This window comes from Anabrus simplex, chromosome 7, assembly GCF_040414725.1.
Source record: "Anabrus simplex isolate iqAnaSimp1 chromosome 7, ASM4041472v1, whole genome shotgun sequence".
Lineage (NCBI taxonomy): Eukaryota > Metazoa > Arthropoda > Insecta > Orthoptera > Tettigoniidae > Anabrus > Anabrus simplex.
In genome coordinates this window covers 121332125-121346896 of record NC_090271.1, presented here as the reverse complement: position 1 = coordinate 121346896, position 14772 = coordinate 121332125, and the positions used below count along the sequence as shown (strand labels likewise).

Sequence of the window (14772 nt, the reverse complement as noted above, 5' to 3'; positions counted from 1 at the left end):
TTTTTTATTTTAAAATTTGATAGATTTGGAACAAATAACGGTTAAATAGAAATGAGCTTGTCACCTCTGACAACAACAGCGGACCATAAGTCCAAAATCAGGTTCAAGAACTAGACAGAATTATCAATACGTCAGTATACAAAGGGATGAGTGTAGTAGCCCCGAACAGGTACACTATTTATAAGAGCATGTTTGCTCCACTAATTTACATAGCCTAGAAGTCTGAGCTCCAAAAGTTAATATAGTCCAGCCTCTCAGGGCATAAGTTTCTTACAAAGCAATGCCTGACAAACTTTACACTCACTTCTGCTCAACCGTTCGTAACACACTGGTCTATAAACAAATACAATTTACACAGGGGCAATGAGTTCCCATTCTAAATGGCCTTAACATAATCGGCCATGAACAAAAAGCTAGGAGGCGAAACACTTGCACTCCTTTTTAAAAAACTCCTAAAACCCTAAGTGGTCTTATGGACCGAAGTTGCAGATGCTAAGCCTATTACTACAGTGGGTGACTAAACAAAAAATATTAAGTCCCAAAAGTGTGTTAACACATTGCTGACCGGATGCTTGAGCTTGTCACATACCCTGTGGACCGGACATCTTTCTACTAAGCATACTAGGGTGCACTTGATTATAAAAATGTACGTAAATATTAAACCAGTCAAGATTTTATCTTTAAAGTTGGTATGAGTACTCAACCAATGCCCCTAGTAGTACTTCAACATATCTAAGATAAGCAAGCAAATGAGTGTTAATTCAACAACATATCATTAATGTTTACATCGTTGTCGTCGTCAGAGTCACTTGAATAAATAAGCACTTTAGGTAAATTACGGCGTGTAGAGGCTTGAATATCACTTCCACTATCACTCTCACATTCAGTTTCCACTAATTCATTATCACTATATCCATTTGAACGATCATCGGCATATAATTCTTATCGTCGTCAGCTAACACCGTATTCCGCGGGCGCTCCATCTTGTCATTGACTGAACCGGCAGAAAGAAAGTCGATGTTTCGAAACTAAATCAAAGAATAAAAGAGGCCGTGAATAAAAGAAAAGTGGCAGATATACATCTACGATTTATTCTACTCAATGTGCAAGTTCGAAATAGTTCAATATATGATCAAGAGATGTCACAGGAAGACCGAAAACAATGTCGTGAATAAAACCGAGATTTCTTAGGGCCCGTCACCTACCGCTGGCGAGCGTACTACGAGATTTCTCGGGGCCAGTCACCCATGTGTTAAGTACAGGCGAAATTGATGAATTCATTCAGATTCTGACGTTTACATTGAATAACAATTTCTTCACTTTCAGTAATGTCATTTACCAACATATAGGTCTTCCCATGGGGTCACCAGCTTCAGGGATCCTTTCGGATACTTACATCGATCATTTAGAACATTCTCACACCATTGGTAAGATAAACGGCATTCAACACTGGACACGCTTTGTAGATGACAGTTTTCCTCAATTACCATTATGCGCAACTGAAACAACACTTTATCCTTTAATATATATATAGGGAACCCACCCACACCATCAATACCATCCAACAAACTTCTCTGCACCCAGACATACATAAGAAAGCAGCTTACAACAGCATGGTACTCAGAGCATTAACCCTTCCTTTATCTCGCAAGAATTACAAAAAAGAAATTTAATACTATTTACAGTATTGCAGAACACAATGGTTTCAGTAGAACCTTCATCAGCAGAATCATCAATAGATATAAGAGCAGACCCAAGACTGCCCTAGAAAAAGATTCCGCTCCTAAAGAAACGTTTTTCACATTCTCTTTCAATAATAGTAGCATTTACCAAATTTTTAATATTTAATAAACACACAACATCAAAATAACGTTTAGAACCTCCCACACAAACTCTGAACTCATTTTTAATCCACACACTGTCAACAATAACAATAATAACATTAATAATAGATATTTGAACTCCAGACTTTACAAATTAGAATGCCAATCAATCAGGCCGCAATTTTGTCATAAGATACGCTGAACATCGCAATGCTCTCAAATATAATCGTTTTTCAGCCACGAATACACATCAGTAGTAAAGATCTTAAGATCTTGCATTATGAGCAAAAAGGCACCTTGCTCAACATTCTCGAGAGCATCCACATCGATTTAGATCAGTTTGTGAACCCCTCTCACAATTTAAATGAAATCAATGAAAAAAAGAACATTCTACTTGAAACATTATTTCCATATATTTGTCAGAACTTCTATAATAAAAACAAGCCCTGCCTCCATCTCTCCAACTCGCCACCACTCCCCCCTCCCCGCCCCCCACCCTCTCCCTACCAGCCCTGCACCGCCCTTCCCCCTCCGCTCCTCCCATCCTCGCAAACACAGCTGAGCCAACAATAGACACGATCATACGAACGATACTGTTAACTTTGAGAAGGCAAGGCCAGTTCGAGAGGACAACCACATTTTAAGTACCATCAGTTTTAACGTTTTCTTCACACCCATTTTACACTTTTTACTTATCAGCCCAAGTTTCTCACACAACCTTGTTTTTTCCATTACAGATTGGAACTTCACTGACGGTTTCCACTATGGTCACTTAGAGTTTACCATGCACCTGTTACTCCTCTAACACAGCTTCTCAATTTCGTCGCTGCTCTCCCGACGATTTAAAATAAGGCAAACACATCTAGCCAACATTGGAAATAATCTTCAAGGAAAGGGACCATTAAATTGAGAAGAAATTGAGAATGGTGCTATTCTAAAAGATTTTAAATTCATCGGTGTCTTCCCATCACTTATCACGTACATTTCACCTGGCACGTTGTCTCCTCTCAAACTTGGTTTCTCAAGTTTTTTCGTTCCCCTCCTAGCCATTTGTGGGATAGAGTTTCTACCAAGGCAGACTGTTAACCTGAATTTTCAACACAGTGATTTCATCCTGTTTTTGAAGTGTTATCTAACTAAAAATTTTCAGTTTAACCCGGGAACGCCGGAGTTTTCGATTGTCGGTTTTAAAATTTTTATTTAATATTCCCAGCATTCACATATTAGAGAACCTCTAAAAGTCATTTTTCTAAAAATTGTATCATTGGTTTCTAAATGAACCCCTGGTACCTACGGTACCGCACGACGCTTGACATAGCTTCTAGTTGGACCATAAAAATTGTTACCTCTTTAGAATACCATGAAATTTAATGCCTAATATTGTTACAGAATACCACTTACAAATTACTGAGCAATAAACAAAAGAACACGTGTTGTTTACAGGTTTATTTGTGATAACTAGAGCCCGTAGTTCCATGCACCATCAATTGTCAAAACATGCATGCATTCATGCACTATCAAATGACGGAACATGCACAATAAACAGGAAAATATGCACTATCAAAATTCAGTTCAACATTGTTATATTTTCACTTCCTTTTGAAACATTGTAGAACAACTTGCTAATATCTCCACATTATCTTCGTTTCAGTTTATTCATTTATCTGACAGAACATTCCTGAAAACAGAAAATGATCTATGTAACAAGAAGTGACAGTTTCATAATTAAATGAAGACAATTGGGACGAAGTATATCTGAAATTATCTCCTTTCAAAAGTTAGAAATTCCTTTCCTCAATCCGTTTAGACACGAGGTCCAACACTAAATAACAATTTGAAGCGTGTAAGAGTGCTGCTTTCCAACTCCCTTATTTTCTCACTTATTTTGACCCCAGACATGTCAACAGTGAGAGATCAGAGTTCGGGGTAGGAAATTACAGGGGGGGAAAAAAACAGGATTCAGTGCGAAACCAAGGTTTTTAAGCTGCTATTTCAGTTACGTGGCGTCACACTAGTGTCATTCGAGTTTTGATTTATTCGTCTAACATAGACGATAAAAAAGAAATAGTATTTAGTAATGCAAAATTTTGGGTTCAGATTTTACTGGGACACATTATTTTAAGGGTTATAGAGGTCGACGCGAGGTTTTCCCGCTTATGTCAATGTTTACTCGCGCAACAGATAAAGTGCTTGGATAACTGGATTATAGGACCTCTGTGCATCTAACTTTGGTCATCAAGTAGTATACCACGAATACATTTTCTTTCTCTCTCAATAATAGACAAATAACGTCATTTCTTGATGGATACAGTACTTTTGCATCCATCTCTTGGCACAGGCCAGAGTAAAGTGTAGCTTCGTCGCCATAAGACCTATCTGTGTCAGTGCGACGTAAAGCCAATAGCAAAAAAAAAAAAAAAAAGTGTAGCTTCCACCAAAGTCCCAGTCAAAATCCATGGCTGCGACAATATGGAAGTTGCTGGGGTATGGGTAGTGCTGAGTAATGACATTCAGAGCATAACTAGTGCGTCGGAGTGTTATGAAGGGTGCTGCTTATAGGGTCAGTCGTGCTGCAATAGTACTTTCTGACCCAGTGAGGAAAGCAGTGGCAAACTACCTCACTCCTCATCTTGCCTAGTACGCCTCATTTTGGTGCTGCCATTGGTTTTTGGGGTTTCCTTATAACCGCATAACCTTTGGTGGTGCTATTTGAGGATCCAACCAGCCTCTAGGCTGATGACCAAACAGACATACAGATAACGTGGACGTACGGTCCCACATTCTGCAAACCCATGTTCAAAAAAGGCACTGTCATGCAAGTTAACGAAATATATGCGTCAAATTCAGAAGAATCCAATATGAATGTCCAATTATTCGCTATTAATTCCTATATTTCCAAAATATGCATGAATTTTCTCACAAAAAGGCCAAAACATGCAAACATGCACGGAAAAAGTACGGTTGTTTGGAATTTGTTAGTCATAAAACGAATATTTTCAAAGTTTCAGAAGTGTAACCCGCTTATTTAGGAACATGCATTTGCATGGAAATTCAGGCTCTAGTGATAACCTTTTGGGAATTCCGAAAAATAACATTAGTCCAGACGTGACATATCTTTAGGAAATACAAATAATATTATTAAACACTTCAGACATTCTTATTTAGTCACCTATTTCCACTTTTCACTAGTTTAGAATGGCAAAATGCCGTTTACACAAACGCCCACACTACACTTGACGCATTCTGTGCGGCCGAGGGATTCGCATCCGTTCGCAGCACAGCTCCGGCGTTGGTTTGTTGGAGCGATATAGTGATGTAGGCCATTGAATCTCAAGATGTCAGATACTCTAAGAAGAAAAGAGGTGTAAACAACTGTATTTATTTCTCTTAAAATACCAGCCAAATATATGTATGTGCTAATAAATATTTTGCACCTACCCTTTTCTGATCGTGGCACTTACACATAGCCACTTAAAAGGAAATGGCGATGAATATTTTAATTTCTTCGGGGTTAATTTTCGTTTGTTTAAAGCTCATAGTAGTTGACTTCAGAGCACAAGAAATTCACAATTTCATCGTTAAAAAACCCTCAAATATTTTGGTCGGCATCATATATTGAAAAGTGTAAAATTTTGCACTAGAGAATTGGACTGTTATGAGTCATCCGCCATTCAGGTACCTGGTGGACGAGGTGATCATTTCGCTCTCTTCCCGAGCCATGAATCATTATCGGACATGGACTATCTACTCCTGTGTGGAATTTGTTGCTTTAGAACTATTTCTGCTGGTGCTCGGAATTGACCTCCCGTAAGGTAATCTGCAAGACCCTCTTCATCTTCGTCAGATAATACATTAGATTCCAGTGGTTCGGTATGTTATGCTGTTGATTTTTTAAGTAAAATCTACAATTATACAGTTTTATGACACACACAAATCATTATTTGCAACTACAGTATGAATTGTTACTTTAGAATCACCCTTAGAAGTAAGGAGGAGAAAAGAGACAGAGAGGTACGGTAAGCTCCGTGCGGTACCATGCTGTACCAACGGAATAATTAGTGTCATAACAGCTAACACAAGAATGCTGACCAATTCCTTGTTATTTCAGTTCATGGACTTATATTTCAAGATAATAAACCACATGATACAAAATTGTATGTCAACATTTATAAACAAAGTAGAGCAACTTACTTTAGATGGGCAGTTATTTTTATTCCTCTCGACACAATCTCAAATTACAAGCAGTTGTTGCTGCAAATAAGTACTCAAATAAAACCTTTTGTTGATGTTAGGCATTGTAGGGAGTATCTCCTTCACAATGTAAAGCGAAGTTGCCAGATTTATGGCAGGAGTGAGGATCAGTATGAGAAAATCAGAAGGCTCACTGGTACTATAAGGTACCGCTCGGCGTTGCCGGTTAGAGGTTCGCAACCTCACTATTAGCACTCAGCAAATTATTTATTGCTCCATCTAGTGATGTAAATATTGTACAGTATATTGGTATTGTTTTTATTTCCATCTGGTTTTTTTTTTTTTTTTTTCATTTGTTCTTTCATTATCTTTTTAGCACATCTTTAGCTTATGTTATATAGATTACTTTTAACCCCCCTCCCCTTATTTCACTGAAGATGGCTCAAATGAGCCAAAACATGTTTGAATTTTATTGCTCCCTCTAATGATTGAATATGTTTTGTATTGAATTAGGAGGATACATTCAGTTAATTTTTTGCTTTGTACAGTGAAGAATTTAGAGGCTTAGAAAATTTTAGTCATCCCATACCAAGTTGAATGGGAATCAACAGAGGGTGATCACTCTTTGTTCCCTTAGTTTACATGTTTCCCAGCAGGGATTAGAACAGAGTCCTCAGGCTTGCCAAAAATCTACGTTTAAACTATTGAATAGAACTTTATGTAAAATGAAAGAGGTTTGAAACATTCCCCTCAAGCTATCTGACAGAGCTATCACATATTAAGAAAATCTGTATCGTGCGACGTTAAGCAAATAGCATTCATAAAGTAAACTAACCAAAGCATAAATGTTCATATGTATTTTACATAATTTACTGCCTTCACTAATAATATATTGTTTGAATGATGTGCTTCTTATAAATGTGGAAATTGCAAGTACGTATAAATCTCATTTAAACATTTCAAATAGTCGTTTATATTTATTGTTATAAAAATGTAATGCTTACTGAAATACAGTATTCAAAATTACACATAGGTCAGTCTTAGTATCTCGCCTCACAAAGTTGCAGCAATGATGCTATTATACAACACCATAATTATTTCTCATTGAATACTTAAAACATGTAAATACAGTAAGTATAAATTCACTGTCCTTTTTCTTTGAGAATTTGAGGTAAATGAGAAATTTTATTCGTTTTTGAAACTATAACAAGGGACACAAGACATTTTCCTTGAATATAGGCTTGTCCCTTAAAATGCAGGATGTCTGGTACCCCTATATATAGAGAGGTGAAGTTAGATCCCCCCAACTCAGTCTGATGATACTTCCACTTACTTGTGCTGGGCTCCTCTATGTCTTTATTACTGTCCAACGTCACTCGGTCAATTTTTGTTCTAATCCAATCCTGAAGGTATTAAATTTGCAAGGCCTACGGAGACTGCCCTTCTATTGCTGATACTTTCATTCTTCGAATGGTCAGGCCTTTTTCTCCTGTGATTTGGTTTAAGAAAGCATAATGTTTACTGTACTCTGATGAACAAAAAAAATGTGTAGTACATGGTACTCTTCAACCCAGGAGCTCTCAGCTGAGTTGAACATGTCTTCTATTTACATATATCAGGTGCTGTCTGACTTTTCTTTGTTATGTTTTGATCCCCTATCAATCTTACTGATATTAATTTATGATGTCTGGGCGATTAACTTCCAAGCCTTTACCATTGTGTTAATTAAAAACAGTACTATTTCTTTTTATGAAAGCTTTTGACAGAAAAATTAGATATTTTGCCAATTTGAAATTTTTTTTAGCTAGTTTGTACATTTCTGTGAGTGTTGCAAATACTGAAAGTGGATCCTGAGCTAGGCTGAGTGGCTCAGACGGTTGAGCCGCTGGCCTTCTTACTCCAGCTTGGCAGGTTCTGTCCTGGCTCAGTCTGGTGGCATTTGAAGGTGGTCAAATATGTCAGCCTTGTGTCTGTAGATTTACTGGCACGTAAAAGGACTCTTGTGGGACCAAATTCCGGCACCTCGGTGTCTCCAAAAACCATAAAAGTAGTTACTAGGACCTAAAGCCAATAACATTATGATTAATTAGTGATCCAAATATTACTACCAGTGTCCCTTAGAACCCTGTGCAGAACCACTTGTGTTCTTGCTGTGTATCATTCAGCATGTTCTGCATCCTACAAATGTTGATAACATGCCTCTTTGCCTACGCAAACAAATTTGAAATTAATCTTATATTCTCCTATTTAAGAGATCATCTTGGTATATAACAGATGATTCCACTTAGGTCTATTGACAGAACAGGCTGCATTTGTTTACAGAGCAGTGACTTATGTTAAATTACTTTTCTGTTTTGATGCTGATGAGACACTTACTGGTAAAGAGCCTAACATATCATCGCTGCACCTACCAAAACTGCTCTGTGATAATATTGTGGGAGAAATACTGACCCGCAGCACATATATTGTGAAGAGCGAGAGTTCCTTGACAATATTCACACAATTTTGAACCTTCTTTGACAGAACCTTAAAATGTAATATTTCACATAGTGGGTTTTTGCAGGCACAATGTCAATATCTCATTTTAGACCATCCATATTCAGTGTCTAATTTAGTTCCAGGCTATAAATCACAGAGTATTAGTGTAAGTTTTATAAATATTAGTAAAGAAGTACATGATACTGCATCTATTTTTGCAGGTTGTACAATGTGAAGACTTTGCAATATCTATTCACAAAGTGATGATATGCTTTCCTATGTCTTGGTGCATCAAACAGCCATTTGTTCTGTTCATAGTCAGATTAATACACCCACTGTTCATCATCATAGCTAAATGCAGTAATTGATGTATACGGGTGGTATTCTATGAAATAACATGAATCTTGTTTGTTTCACTGTGTTAAAGCTGCAGGACTAGACAAAATTTACATGGAACACTTAAAAGACTCACTCGGCGAGATGGAAGAATTGTGGAAAGACCTAATGAACAAATGTATACAGACTGGGAAAATACCAGAGGGATGGAACACAGTGACTCTAAAGATAACTATTCTAAGGAAAAGGTAGCAGAACATCACTAGACTCATTTAAAGGAGTAGCACTAGAAAACGCATCCTTTAAAGCTTTCGCGTATTAAATGAAAGATTACTAGAAGCCTTCAATGGGCACATTCCAGAAAATTAATTCGGTTTTATGAAAGGAAGGAGCACGGCCAGGCAGTGAAATACCTAATAGATCAGGTAGAAGAAGCCTTGAGACACAAAGGAGGGAAATATCATGCAGTCTTTGACTTCAAGGAGGCGTTAGCTAATAGAGAAAATGAAATGGACAATCGGCGAGATATACTCACTAGTGAGAGTAATTGAAGCACGTCTACAGAGGAACATAATCCTCACGTCCACAGGATTGTACCTATTGATTGCCCTGCACGTGTCCCCCGGGTGGTGCTAAGCGAGCAACAGCAACATAAGGTGATTGAATTGAACAACATAATGTATCAAACTTTTGGAAATAACAGTTCTTTTCAGAACCACTCAACAATAGACATTGGACCTTCAGTCCATATTTTCCAACTAAATATTGAAGGCTTAAGTCATGCCAAGTGTGAATATCTTAGAAAACAGCTGAATAACCTTGACATTGATATTGTCAACATTCAGGAGACGCACACAACAGATAAACAGGACTTTGATAGAAGAGGACGAATATTTGGTTATACCCTAGTCGACGCTATCCACCATCTACAGTATGGAATTGCCACCTATGCCAAATCCAGTCTTACAGGAGTTTGGGTTGTTGAGTCAATTGTAAAGGATCTCATTCTCTCTATAGTAATACAGGCTAATAACATAACAGTTGTTAACGTGCATAAGCCTCCTAGCATTTTGCCAACCTTCAGCCATCCCTGCATTTACACTGGAGATTTTAACAGCCATCATACTAACTGGCGATATGACACAGTTGATGAAGATAGTGGGGCATTAACTCAGTGGGCTGAAATATCCAATCTGCACCTAGTGTTTGATATGAAAGACAAGGGCACTTTCAATTCTGCTCGCTGGAGAAGAGACTACAACCCCTACCTAACATTTGTGTCCAAGGATTGCTTTGATCAACCTCTCAGTATTACACGTACAATATTGTCGAGTTTCCCAAACAGCCAGCATCGACCAGTCCTGTTGGAAGCAGGTATGAAGATACCCCTCGTGACCTCAGTACCTTTACCCAGGTGGAATTTTAATCATGCAAACTGGGATAAATTCTCTAAAGATCTTGATCAGAAGCTGTGTGATACAAATCTAGAACCAACTGCTAGTAACTATGATGACTTCATCAGCTTAGTCATTTCAGCTGCCAAATCAAACATTCCAAGAGGTTTCAGAAAATATTATGTGCCCGGTTGGAATCCAGAAAGTGAGGCCCTGTATGAAGAACATCAAACAACAGGCAGCCATGAAGTAGGTTCACAGCTTCTACAGTCATTAGACAAGAATAGGAGACAAAAGTGGGAAGCAATAGTGAAAGACATGGACTTTGCAAAATCAAGCAGAAAAGCTTGGCGAGTCTTAAATCGACTTACTGGGAAACATTGTAAAAAGCAGTGCACTAACTTGAGCCCAGATGCTGTTGCAAATAGAATAGTTGAAGACACCCGAGCCAAGAGAGATAAATGCCATACGAAAACTTTGAAACGTAAGCTCACCAAGCTCAAACACGGAACAAAGAAGAATGAGGAACTGTCTAGATCATTCTCTATTCAGGAAGTTCAAGCTGTTATCAAAATGCTGAAAACCAGTAAGGCTGCTGACGCTGATAATATCTTCAACGAATTCGTTCGAAATATGGGTCCACATAGCATAAAGTGGATCACTTCCCTTTTTACTTACATCTTTCAGGGTAACAACCTGCTGAAGCAGTTCAAACGGTCAATGGTGATCGCCCTTCTTAAACTTGGAAAGTTGGGGCAGAGACCTGAAAACTATTGCCCAATAGCACTTCAGTTGCACTTACAAACTCTTGGAACAAGTCCTCCTCACTAGGATAGCACAACCCATTGACGCTGTAATTCCCCCAGAGCAAGCTGGTTTCAGAAGAAATCGTAGCTGCACTGATCAAGTTTTATCTCTTACCATTCACATCGAGGCAGGCTTCCAAAAGAAGTTAAAATCAACAGCTGTCTTTATTGATCTGACAAGTGCATATGATACTGTATGGCGACATGGACTAATTCTTAAAGTGCTGGAAGTAATTCCCTGCTTGGAAATTGCAAACCTAATTTCCAACATGCTCTGTGAGAGAGAGTTTGTAGTATTCCTAGGTGATTCTAAAAGTCGCAAAAGAAAATTAAATAACAGTCTGTCACAGGGATCAGTATTGGCCCCAGTTCTCTTCAACCTCTACATCCATGACTTACCACCAACCACAGCTACTAAGTTAATCTATGCAGACGACGTTGCACTGGTAGCTCAGAGCAGAAATTTTGAGGATGGAGAAGGCATTCTTTCAGCAGACTTGGTAAAAATGGCAGCATTCTTCAAGTCTTGGCGTTTGATCCCAAGTGCATCTAAGACCGGGTTTCATATTTTCATCTCAGCAACTGACTCGCAAACTATGAGCCATCTGTCTTATTCCTTGGTGAAAAACTAAAGTTCAACCCATTTTCGAAATATCTAGGAGTCACACTGGACAGAACTGTGAGCTACAAAGAACATCTCACCAAGTTCTCTCACAAAATCGCTACAAGGAATAACATCCTGCACAAGCTTTGTGGCAGTTCCTGGGGAGCCTCAGCTGACTGGTTACAATTAACGGGTATCAGTCTTGGCTACTCTGCAGCGGAATACTGTGCCCCGGTATGTGCATAAAGTGGATACTAAGCTGAATGATACCATGCACTGCATAACTGGTACTGTAAAGTCAACACCTTGTCACTGGTTACCCGTACTTAGTCATATCCCACCACCCCAACTGAGGAAAAAGGAAGCTCTGCCGAGAGAAGCAAAAAAGATCCGGTCATCTCCCTTATTACCAGTTCACCAGGAATTGTATAAAATCACCATACAATTAAATAAATAAACCAGGAATTTTGTTACCCATCGCTACAACGACTTCGATCTAGGAGACCGGCAAGTATACTCGCCGACCGACTCTTCAGGGATAATTTTAATCTAAACTAGAGCTGGCGGGATGAGTGGTCAATTTCATCATCTGGAACAAATGCTCATGACCTAAATCCAACCCAGAAAATGAAGGGATTCGACCTCCCCAGAAAACTATGGTGTCACCTCAACAGACTGAGAACTGAGCATGAACGCTGCAATTTCTTACGCCATAAGTGGAGTTGGATGGAGTCTCCAATGTGTGAATGCAGTGAAAAGGAAGAGACCATGGACCATGTCATCCTGCGCTGCCCTCTTCATGCCTACTCCGGAAGCCCCAGCGACCTGTTTCATCTTTCAGAAAGTGCTGTAGAGTGGCTGAAACACTTGGACCTGGACTTTTAAATTTGTAGTTATAATCACCATACGATTAATTAAATAAATAAATAAATAAATAAAAACTTAGAATTTCTGAAAACATAATACAGACAAACGGAGTTATGCAAGGGGATCCCATGAGTCGCACACTTTTCAACATTTACATAGCAGATGTGAACCACATAGTAGAGGAAGTATCAAAAGCATTGCTAACCCTATACACAGACGACATGGTGATCGGAGCGAAAGAAAAGGAGGATGTGCAAAGGGCAGTTCACAGACTGGAGAGCTTAGCGGAGAAAAACAGCCTGCAGATAAATGAAGATAAGACAGTACAAATGGCCTTCAGAAAAGGTGGGAAATCAACGCCCAAATACAAGATAACATGACACCAAAAGCCGTTACAAAAGGTCGAAATTACAAATATTTGAGAATAACACTACAGGCAACGGCCACGTCCTTTGGTATACATATTCAAGAGAGAACAGCAGCAGCAATCGGAGCCTCATACAGCATCCAAAACATATCAAACCTATCAATTAGCACGGCGATGGGACTTTTCAAGACGACAGTAGCGCCAATGATAACATATGGAATTGAGATTGTGTGGGAAAAGCTGAAGATTGGAGACCTGATGAGAATAGAAAGAATAAAAACAATGTTCATGAAGAGAATTACCCGAGTCGGAAAGACAGCGCCATCCCGGATGGTATACGAAAGATGCGGGAGACTTATTTCATAGAAGACATACGATCACAATTCTACCTACAATCAACGGAAGCAAGCAGGGCACTAGTAAACATCAGGGAAAGGAAGAAAAGTGAAATTGACCTCGACTTCTACACCTTACCAGCGATGACGGACGATAGATGGACTAGAGAGTGCAACACGCAGCGCCACATCATAACACAACTCTCTATACACGGGTTTCACCACAAGATATGCGTAAATAAGAAGTTCCATGAGCCAGACGAAGATTGTAAGTGTACTTTGTGCGGACAGAAGTGTAGTAGATATCACATCATAACCTGCACGAAAAGAACCAGGAGAATTACAGACTATAGCAAAGACTGAAATGTGAAATTTAATTAATGCTCAAACTTGAGTGTATCGTTCTCTATTAAATTAAATCTCTTGTATGTACATAGTATCTAACATCCCTTACCTAGCAGCTATTTTATTAATGTTATACGACTGATATATATATTTTTTTAGCTAAACTACAAATACATATATAATCTTCGGATTCCTATCTTACAGCTAATTACAACTAATGTCAAATGTTTTTCTTTTTTAAATCTATTGTACTTATCACCATCATCATCAACTTTTGTCCCGAATAGCAACAGGGTTCACTATGTAATTCTGTTGTTTTTGTTTTTTAAGCATATCGGCCCATTATTGCTAACTTCACCCCCTGGATCTCTTTCCAGCAACTTCCAATATTTAGCCTTCTTTCTTATCATATCAATTTCTGCTTTCAGCAGGTGTCCAAACCATTGTGGTCAACTTTCACAAATTTTCCTTTGGCTCAGCTCAACACCATATTATTTTCTTCTGCCTATGTGAGATACGCAATCTGATTTACTGACACTGGCCAAGCATCAGAGCATCTTAATGTCCATAACCCTTCTACAATGCACTGCCTCACCGAGCTCGACAGCTGCAGTCGCTTAAGTGCGGCTAGTATCCAGTATTCGGGAGATAGTGGGTTCGAACTCCACTGTTGGCAGCCCTGAAGGTGGTTTTCCGTGGTTTCCCATTTTCACACCAGGCAAATGCTGGGGGCTGTACCTTAATTAAGGCCACGGCCGCTTCCTTCCCACTCCAAGCCCTTTCCTGTCCCATCGTCACCATAAGACCTATCTGTGCCGGTACAAAGTAAAGCAACTTGCAGAAAGAAGAAAGAAGATGCTCGGTGACTAAAGAAGAGGCAGATTAATGCAGCCATGGTGAAGTGGTAAATGACAATAAGTGTGTTCGCTTTGAGTATGTTTATCATCCAGCAATCACAGGTGACACTTATTGCTTACTTCTCTTTCAAGGAAGAAAATCTGTTCTCTAAAATGTCAAATGATTTTTATATGCATAGTCTTCTTTTGTCTTTTCACCATATGTTGCTTGGATATTTTTCAGATATTCTCGTTGCCTTATAGTGTCTAACTCTTACATTATATTATGTATATAATCTCCACATGTGTTCTATAAATTTGCATCACAGACATATTTATCTCATATTTTACCATATGTTTCAGGCTCTTGAGGTCTTGATTTACAGTCTC

General features: G+C 38.7%; 1 protein-coding gene across 2 annotated transcripts in view; it reads left to right on the top strand.

Moving 5' to 3' along the window:
* Sap130 (Sin3A-associated protein 130) overlaps nt 1-14772 on the top strand; it is a 284469-nt gene that overhangs the window by 212668 nt on the left and 57029 nt on the right. The window lies entirely within an intron of this gene.